Here is a 9,639-nt window from a genome sequence, read left to right on the forward strand (position 1 = left end):
AGGAGTGTCATCCTTGTCTCTGGAGGTCTCAGGGCAGAGGTTGGATATGGTAGGGCAAGGAAGGAAGGAAGGAAGGAAAGGAAAGGAGGGAGGGAGGAAGGAAGGAAAGAAGAAAGGAAGGAAAAAAGAGAAAGGAAGAGAAGGAAGCAGGGAGGGAGGGAAGGAAAGAAAGAAAGGAAGAAGGGAGGGAAATATGGAGGGAGAAAAGAAGGGAAAAGAAGGAAGGAAGAGAGGAAGGAAGGAAGAAAGGAAGAAAAAAGGAAGGAAGGAAAGAAGGAAGAAAACAAGAAAGGAAGGATAAAAGAAGAAAGGGAGGGAAGCAAGTAGGGAGGGAAGAAAGGAAAGGAAAGAAGGGAGGAAGGAAACAAGAAAGGAAGGAATAAGGAAGGAAAGAAGGAGAAAGGGAGAGAGGGAAACAGGAAGAGAAGAAAGAAGGAACAAAGGAAGAAGGAAAGGAAAGAAAGAGGGAGGGAAACATGAAAGGAGGAAAACAGGCAAGGCAGGAAGGAAGGAAGGATTTATTAAGTAACTTCTATGTGCCAGGCACTGTGCTAAGCACTTGACAAGTATTATCTCACTTGAGTCTCTTAACAGCTCTGGGAGGGAGGTGTTCTATTACCCTCATTTTAGAGTTGAGGAAACCAAGGCAGACAGGGGTTAAACCACATGCCCAGGTCACCCAGCTAGTAGAGGGCAGCCTCGTTCAAGTAAGCAGTAGACTAGAGGGCTTCTGAGGTCCTTACAACTTTGCTCCTGTGACAACATAAGCCCCTACCAGGCCTGCCTTTTCCCTCCCTCCTTTCCACTCCAGAGCCTCCAGAGACTCCCCCACCGCAACACATTGTCCGGCTGGCCCACCCCTTCATTCATTCTTACTCTCTAGTGGAACATTAGGATTCATTGGATTCTCCCAGACTCTAGCGGTCATCAGCTAAGCCTGGAGATGCTTAATGACACCGTTGTCTTTCCTGTGCAGCTCAGAGGCCCAGCATCTCAGGAGGGGCCATGAATCACCAGGCTGCTGGTTTATGCTAGCAGAGCAATCCACCCCCAGCAATACTTTTTAATAACTGAACCATTTTGTCAGGGCGCTGCTCTCCCTTTCCCTTGTCAATACAGGGCCAGAGCCGCTAGAACTTCATCATCCCTGGGACTTTTGGCTGCTTTGATAAAGGAGGTCAGCTTGGAGAAGCCTGCCGCAGTAGTCAAAGCAAAAATGGCACATTCACTACCAGGAAAGTCATTATGTTTTCCAGTGCATGGGATAGTCTCCTGGGGGAAGTCTGCTGGGGTAGGGCTGGGCACAATGGGACTGGGCAGGGCAGAGCACATGGGGTGGTGTGTGTGTGTATGAGTGTGTGTGTGTGTGTGTGTGTGTGTGTGTGTGTGAGAGAGAGAGAGAGAGAGAGAGAGAGAGAAGAGAGAGAGAGAGAGAGGGAAGGGTAGGACAGGGGGAGGTGGGGTGGGTAGGGTGGGACAGAGAGGTGAAGTTAGTCTGGGTTGGCCAGAGTTGGGTGGGGTTGAATTGATCAGGGCTGGGTAGAGAAAGGCAGAGCACAGTGGGTGGGCTATAGGGTGAAGGATGGCAGGGGAGCGAGTCAGGGCAGGCAAAGGCAGGTCAGGGGTGGTGGAATGTAGCAGGGCAGTGCAGGGTTGGACATTGCTGAGAAGTACTGGGCAGGTCAGACAGAGATGAAGTGAGGCAAGGTGAGACAGAGAAGTGAAACAGGGCAGGCCAGGGATGCTCTTTACAGAGCTAAGCAGGGCAGATTGGAATGGGGTGTGCCAGGGCAGAGTCAGGTTAGACAAGGTTGGTCATGGGTATGGGTACAGACTTAGCAGGGCAAGGTACATGTGGCTAGGTTTGAGCATAGCAATGACCATATATGTGCATATGCATTCTCACATGTGCATAAATTTGTATGTATGCCTGTGTATGTGGGAATGTATGTCTATACATGTTCAGATATGAGAAATGATCTGACTAAGGTGAGGTATAGGGGGATTATTATCCCTCATTATGAACACAGAACTTTTCTAAATGCATTCAAAGATGAGATTAATGTTTTTAACTTGTCATTGATGCATATTGGATTTGTAGTCCACTAAAACCCCCAAATCCTCTTCAGAAAAATTAACATTTTTGTGACAGAGAGATGGAGACCCATTATTTTCCTTTTCTTGACTCAAAACAATACATTTTTTAAAAATGAGCCTTTATTTCAGTGTAGATGAACAATCACATCTAACCCATCTGCTTTGTTTCTATTTTCACAGTCTTTGCGTGAGGATAGAATCTGTTCTGTTTTGGACCCCTAAGAGGACAGTGAAGGTTAGTAAATTAGGAAATCTCTGCCCCCTTTTGTACTTGGAAACAAACTGTACCTCCACCCCCACCCCAAGGCCAGTGGCTGATGGATTGCAAACCCAGCAAAATTATACGCTTTCTGCATTTCTGTAATCACCCCTGGGAAACGGCTTAGTTTCAGTAGCTTGAAGAGACTCCACTGAGTCCATCTATGGGCCAACTGATGCTTCTCTCTGCCTTGACTTGCAACTACGGATGAAATAAAATCTTTTATTGGTATGTCACACACTGTAAGCAGTAAGCTTTCTTTCCATGACACTATCTAACCATATTTCTCTCATCCTCTTTTTTTTGGAGGTTGATGTTTTCAACCGAGGTGCAAGACTTTACATTTGTCCCTATTAAATATCACCTTTATTTGTTTTGGCCCCTTGTTCTGACCTTTTGAGATTTATTTAGATACCTGTCCTTTCACCCAGCCTATTAATTATCTCCTTAAATAGTTCAGCCTTCCCACCATCATTTGCCATGAATAGCTATGGTTTAGCTCTATGAGGTAGGCACTATTATTACCATTATTAGTATTCCCATTTAAAGATAAGGAAATTGAGGCTCAGAGACAGGAAGTGACTTGTCCAAGTTCACACAGGTAATAAATGTCAGAGGTGGTCTCTTATTACTCTTATTGCTCCAAATCCAGCATACTTTTCACCGTGTTAGGTTGTCTGTTATCGTCTCAACTGTACTTAGCTGTGATCCTTTTTTGAGCCTCTTCTTGCCCCCAGCATAGGTTTTTTTTTTTAAATTCTTTTTGTTGTCTTTAACATATACTCCCAGCGTCAGCTCAGTTGGGCGTGATCTGTTCATGCTTAGTTACTTACCCTGGTTCCTATCTTTTGTAGTAGACCTTTAAAAATCTGAGCTGGAATACATACATACATACATATTATGTATAAATATAAATTATATATACACATGCATACACACACAGACACATATGGAGAGAGAGAGAAGGGGATGGGGGAAAGGAAGAGGAGGGAGGGAGAGAGAGAGGACAGAGACAGAGATAGGAAACTGAATGCTATATAACCATAACACTAATAAGTTTGTCATTAGAGAAGAGTTGAGGAAATGCACTTCCCTCTCATCTCTTCAGAGGTGGGGGTCTATGGCTGTGGAATATTGCATGACCCATCAATTAATGTGTTGATTGGTTTGGCTGAAATGACTTTTTTTTTCTTTTCTATTCCTGCACTGCCTAGGAAGGGGAGGGACATATTCAGAAATAAAGGGAATGTAAAACAAAAGACAGCAATAAAATAATTTTAATATCCAAATTGGTCAGGGCGTTTTTACTGACTGTCTCCCACGCCTGGGGCGCTCTTTCTCCTCATCTCCACTCTGTAGCCTCCCTGGGTTCCTTCGAGTCCCAGCTAACGTCCCACCTTTTCCGATCCCGCCTTAGTGCTAGCGCCTTCCCTCTGTGATGATCTCCAGCTTATGTGTTTTCTGTACATAGTCACACAGTTATATGTTGGATCCCCCTGGACTGTGAGCTACTTGAGAGAAGGAGTTGTCTTACCTTTTTTTTTTCTGTATCTCCAGCACTTAGCACAGTGTCTGGCATGCAGTAGGTGCTTAATAAATGCTTGTTTGGCTGACCAGCTGGCCAGTAAGGGGCCCTTGTCTAACCACACCACTCCCTCCTTTATCCTCATCATTGGAGTAATTTCTACTTATGTCTTCAGCATTTCATCCCTGAGAGCTTTCCCTCCCTCCGGTTCATCGGCTTCTCATCCCTTCTCTGAACTCCTTGAAGTCGGCGCTCCCCAGGGCAAGGGCACGTATCAGGCTTTCCTCTCCTCCTTAACCACGGATTCTGAGATGAAGTGATCGCTTGACCTCAAAGTGTCCATCATTTTTACTTCAGTAGCTGCTGACTCTTCATGGTCAGAATCAGGTCCAGAATAGCCGTTCCCCCTCATTGCCTCCTCCTACCTTTTGAGGAATGAGAACGATCGTTAAGGCAAGTCACGAACTTACCAGCTTGAGGAAGTCACTTAAGCGTGGGGACTGAGTCCGATACAAATGCCTGTTATCTGTCTTGGGCTGGGCTCTCAGAGCTAGGCTGTATGGCAATCATTTTAGTCATCTCTGCTTGTCTCCCCGTCACTCTGTCTACCATCTTCTCTAGCTCCGACCCCAAGCCCCTCTCTACTTGGAAATAATGATGGTCGGTTTTCTACAGTGCTTTAAAAGGAGAGGAAGGGAACAAACATTTATTAAGTGCCTACTATGTGCTAAGTGCTTTACAAATATAATTTCATTCAATCCTCCCAAGAACCTTGAGAGAGAGAGGCACTGTTATCATCCTCATATCACAGAGGGGTAACTGAGGCTAAGTGACTTGTCCAGGATCACAGCAAGCGTCTGAGGCTGGATTTGAACTCAGGTCTTCCTGACTCCAGACTCATTTAGCTTGCCTTTGAACTCAAGACCCAATGCTCTTTCTATTGTATCACATAGCTGCTTTTAGTGCCTAGGCAGCTAGATGGCATGCTGAAGAGAGTGCTGCGTCTGGAGGAAGACCTGAGTTCAAATCCAGTCTCAGACACTTACTAGCTGTGTGATCCTGGGGACATCACCAAACCAATTAACCTCACATTCCTCCTCTGGAAAATGGGAAAATAATAGCACCTACCTCCTAGAGTTATGAGAATCAAATGAGATAACACACAATGTACTTTGCAAACCTGAAAAGTACTACAGTAATTCTAGCCATTGATAGTAATTTGAGATTTGTAAAGCACTTTATATATGTGATCACATTTGGTCCTTACAACCACCCTGGAAGGTATATGTCCTATTATTATCCCCATTTAATAGAAGGGAAAACTGAGGCTGAGAGAGATTAAGTGACTTGCCCAGGACCGTACTGCCACTGTGCATCTGAAGCAGCATTTGAATACATTTGAATTTACTCCAGTTAGGGCAGTGGCACAGTGGATAGAGTGCTAGGCCTGGAGTCAAGAAGACCTGAGTTCAAATCTGACCTCAGACACTTACTAGCTGTGTGACCCCAGGCAGGATACCTCAGTTTCCTCATCTGTAAAATGGGCTGGAGAAGGAAATGGCAAACCACTCCAGTATCTCTGCCAAGAAAACCCCAAATGGGGTCATCAAGAGTCAGACATGACTGAAAAACAATAACCAGCTCTCTTTCCACCGTGCCATTTAGCCGCCAAAGGTCTGTGATGTAAGTACCAGAGATATCATTAACCCTTTTGAGTCTCTGAGACCAACACTTACAGATTTTCCTACTGTTTCTCCTCGTACATATCAAAAGGTAGGGTTTGAACCCAGGTCTTTTTGATCATCGATCTAGTGGTCTTTCCTCTATAACATACTGAATTCTACTCCCCTGAGAAAACTGAGGCCATCTGATGTAAGCTGCCTCATCTCCCCACCTCTGTTCTTCAGAATCACTGAACACTTTCTCCCATTCTCTTCGTCTTTGTTCTAGTCTCAGAGGATGAAGTGGCTCTTCTGGCTGAGGTTAGCATTTCTCTGTATGCTCCTAATCCCATTCCCTCCCGTTTCCTCCAGAACAGCGCCCCATTGAGCATTCTTTCTCATATCTTCATTTTCAGTCTCTTCCTATATGCTGGCCTCTTCCTTGCCCTTACAAATGTGCTTTAGCCTGCCCCATGATTTAACCCTCATTTGACTCTGCCCTCTTATCAAGCGCTCTGTCTCTCTGTCTGTCTGTCTGTCTGTCTCTCTCTGTCCTCTCTCTGTTTTTGTCTCTCTCTCTCTGTTTCTGTCTCTGCATCTCTGCCTCTGTCTCCCTGTCCTTGCCTTTCTCTCTGTGTGTACCTCTGTCTGTCTCTGTCTCTCTGTCCCTCTCTCTCTTTCCATCCCTCTGTATGTTTCTCTGTCTCTCTCTCTCTCCTCTCTCTCCTCTCTCTGTTTTTGTCTCTCTCTCTGTCCCCCTCTCTCTCTCCATCCCTTTGTATGTTTCTCTGTCTCTGTCTCTGTCTCTCCTCTCTTTCTCTGTCCTCTCTCTGTTTTTGTCTCTCTCTCTCTGTCTGTCTCTGTCTCTCTGTCCCTCTCTCTCTTTCCATCCCTCTGTATGTTTCTCTGTCTCTCTCTCTGTCTCTGTCTCTGTCCTCTCTCTGTTTCTGTCTCTCTGTCTCTGCATCTCTGCTTCTGTCTCCCTGTCCTTGTCTTTCTCTCTGTGTGTACCTCTGTCTGTCTCTGTCTCTCTGTCCCTCTCTCTCTTTCCATCCCTCTGTATGTTTCTCTGTCTCTGTCTCTCTCTCTCTCTCTCTCTCTCTCTCTCTCTCTCTCTCTCTCTCTCTCTCCATCCCTCTGTATGTTTCTCTGTCTCTGTCTCTCCTCTCTGTCCTCTCTCTGTTTTTGTCTCTCTCTCTGTCCCTCTCTCTCTCTCCATCCCTCTGTATGTTTCTCTGTCTCTGTCTCTGTCTCTCCTCTCTTTCTCTGTCCTCTCTCTGTTTTTGTCTCTCCCTCTCTGTCTGTCTCTGTCTCTCTGTCCCTCTCTCTCTTTCCATCCCTCTGTATGTTTCTCTGTCTCTCTCTCTGTCTCTCTCTCTCTCTCTCCATCCCTCTGTATGTTTCTCTGTCTCTGTCTCTCCTCTCTGTCTCTATCCTCTCTCTTTGTCTCTCTCTCTGTCTGTTTCTGTCTCTCTCTCTCTGTCTCCCTGTCCTTGTCCTTCTCTATGTGTGTACCTCTGTCTGTCTCTGTTTCTCTGTTTCTTTCAGTCCCTCTGTCTCTCTCTCCTCCTAATTGGAGACAGTGCAGTTTTTGTGCCTAGAGAGCTGGACCTTAGAGCAAAGAACACTTGGATTGGACCTTTCCATGCCTCTCTCTATTCATAATATTCATCTCATCAATAATATCATGATTGCTAAATTCTTTGACCGGTGAGTCTTCTCTACCTTTCTGTAGACTTTGACATTACAGACCACCCCTTCCTCCCAGATACTCTTTCCTCCTTTGCTTCTGACACACCATCCTCCTGATACTCTTCCTGCCTGTCTGAACATTCCTTCTCAGTCTCTTTCTCTGGTTCATTTTTTCCTCTTTTGCCCGTGAAGTACAGTCAGTCTTCCTTTGGTGGGCCTGAAATCATCTTCCCCCTTAAACACAAAGAACTCAAAGAGTCACACACTTCTTTGAGGTTTCAAGTCTCGGATGGGACTGGGGGGATGCTGACACTCTCACCAGAAACGAGGAAGTCTTGTATAGCAGTGCTTTATTAGATGTTGGCTCTTTGTTACTATCTTTTATCTTCTTGGGGATACATTTAGCCTTTTTCATTTTTTTAAATCAATTTTTTTTCAATTAACAAGCATTTCTTTTCTCTTCCTCTCACCTCCCCACTCCCTTCTGCAGGAAAAAAAAAAACAACCCAAACAAGACTAGGAACTCAGCTTCAATGCCATCTTCTCCATTAAGCCTCCCAAGATTCTACTCCCCCCACCCCCATTCCTCCCAGCTTCTAGGGCACTCCTTCCCAAAATACCTTGTATTCATTATGTATATACTATGTATATACTGACTTAATGGGTGTGTGTGTGTGTGTTGTGTGTGTGTGTGTGTGTGTGTGTGTGTGTGTGTGTGTCCTGAGTGTTTATGCTGTCCACCCAATTAGAATGTAAGCTTACAAAGGATAGTGACTGTTTGTGGGTAGCAGGAAAAATTGACTATCTAAGCTACACACTAGGATGCTCCATTGAGTACTACTTATGGGAAAACATTCAAAGGGAATGATGGAGGCCGATGTCACCTTTGGTGGTGAATGAGACCCAAAGGGTGTCCCCTGACTGTGGGCAGGTTCTCAACAGCATCCCTAAAACCTCAAAGCACCCACAGGACCATACAGGACCACAGACTAAGAGAAGTTCTCTTTCCCAGAATGCAGCTCTTGGGTGTCTAGTCCAGGAAAGTCTTGGCCTGCAAAGTGCTCATGACCTCTAGTCCAGGATAGCTCATGATTTTCATCCTGAGATTTTGAAAGTCTCCTTCATTTGAGAATTCCAGGGCATGGCACATATTTGTCCCAAAGCATAGCTTCACTGGAACAAAAAGCAATATTTTTTTTATTCTCTAGTACTCTTCTGGGCTGAGATAATATCTGTAAAGCATTTAGCACAGTGCCGGCACATAGTAGGTGCTTCATAAGTATTTGTGCCCTGCTTTCCTCCCTTTAGTCAATGTGGCCATACTGATATAAGCAGGAACTCTCAGTCTTGGTGGGAAGCACGGACAGAGAAATTTTGTGTCTGTGGCCAAAACTAAGGCACCACCCTCACCAGAGACAACACAATGCAGTGCAGCCAAGCCCCTAACAGGGCTTTTGGTGGTTGCAAAGTACTGGAAATAAAAATTGGTGCCCTTCAATTGAAAATGTCTGAATCTACCATAGAGAAACATGTGAGGATTGGAATGAACTCAGCAACGTCAGCTACTGAAGACCCAGAAAAGAGTGTTCTTGTCACCAAAGATCTTGGCACTGTTGAATGATTCAATACCAGAAATGGATTTGGTTTTATCATTGGAAATAATATTAAGAAAGATGCATAATCATCTTCTTTGCTATAGTCCCCTGAAGACCATGAGAGCTTTTCATCTGATTTATAGCTAAAACTAAGTCCAGCTAAGTCAACAAGCATTTATGAAAGACCTAATGTGTGCCAGGCACGGTGCTAAGTGCTGAGGATACTAAGAAAGGCTAAAACAATCCCTGCCCTCAAGGAGCTTACATCCTAATGGGAGAGACAATGTGCAAACAACGACGTACAAACAAGATATAGACAGGATGTGTTGGAGAACATCTCAGAGGGAATCTGCGTTTTCTCTTCCATTAGAATATGAACTCCTCAAGAATGGGCTGTTTTCACTTTTCTGTTTGTACCTTCAGTGTTTTGCACATCAAACAATCAATAAACATTTATTAAGTGCCTACTATATGTCAGGTACTGTACTAAGCCCTGGAAATACAAAAAAAAATATAGTCCCTGCCCTTAAGGAGCTTACAGTCTAATGAGGGAGACAACATGCAATATGTATGAAATAAACTATATACAGGATAAATAGGAAAAAACTGATAGAGGAAAGGCACTGAAATTATGAATGGCTGGGGAAGGCTTCTCACAGAAGGTGGGATTTTAGTAGGAACTTAAAGGAAGCCAGGGAGTAAGCACTTAATAAATGCTGATTCATTCATTCATTTAGTCATTCATTCATTCATTCTTTCAACTAGTGTGGAGCAAAATATACAGAACCAAAAGAGCAATGCAGGAAGCAA

This window comes from Phascolarctos cinereus, unplaced genomic scaffold, assembly GCF_003287225.1.
Source record: "Phascolarctos cinereus isolate Bilbo 61053 unplaced genomic scaffold, phaCin_HiC Scaffold_4;HRSCAF=312, whole genome shotgun sequence".
NCBI classification, from domain to species: Eukaryota; Metazoa; Chordata; class Mammalia; order Diprotodontia; family Phascolarctidae; genus Phascolarctos; species Phascolarctos cinereus.